The sequence below is a fragment of the Lupinus angustifolius genome, unplaced genomic scaffold, assembly GCF_001865875.1.
Source record: "Lupinus angustifolius cultivar Tanjil unplaced genomic scaffold, LupAngTanjil_v1.0 Scaffold_170_31, whole genome shotgun sequence".
In the NCBI taxonomy this organism is placed as follows: domain Eukaryota; kingdom Viridiplantae; phylum Streptophyta; class Magnoliopsida; order Fabales; family Fabaceae; genus Lupinus; species Lupinus angustifolius.
In genome coordinates, this window is record NW_017726398.1 from 51,495 (window position 1) to 51,760 (window position 266).

The window sequence follows — 266 nt, forward strand, 5'->3', positions numbered from 1 at the left end:
AAAAGAAAGGGCGGAAATACTAATCATCGCCAACAGACACTAAACAAAGACATGAACAAACTGAAACCGTCAGTGTTTCAAAAGTCACAAAATGATAAGCAACTCCTAGTGGCTAACTCCAAAGCTAGGGTACTGCCTCTCCTCATGCCGCCTCCTGGAACATCACGGACGGGTAGCTCCAAATCCGAACAAAGCTGTCTACCTGACGAGCACACGTCCGAAAAGCAAGCAATAGAAAAAGAAGAGAAATAGAGAGAGTAAGACAT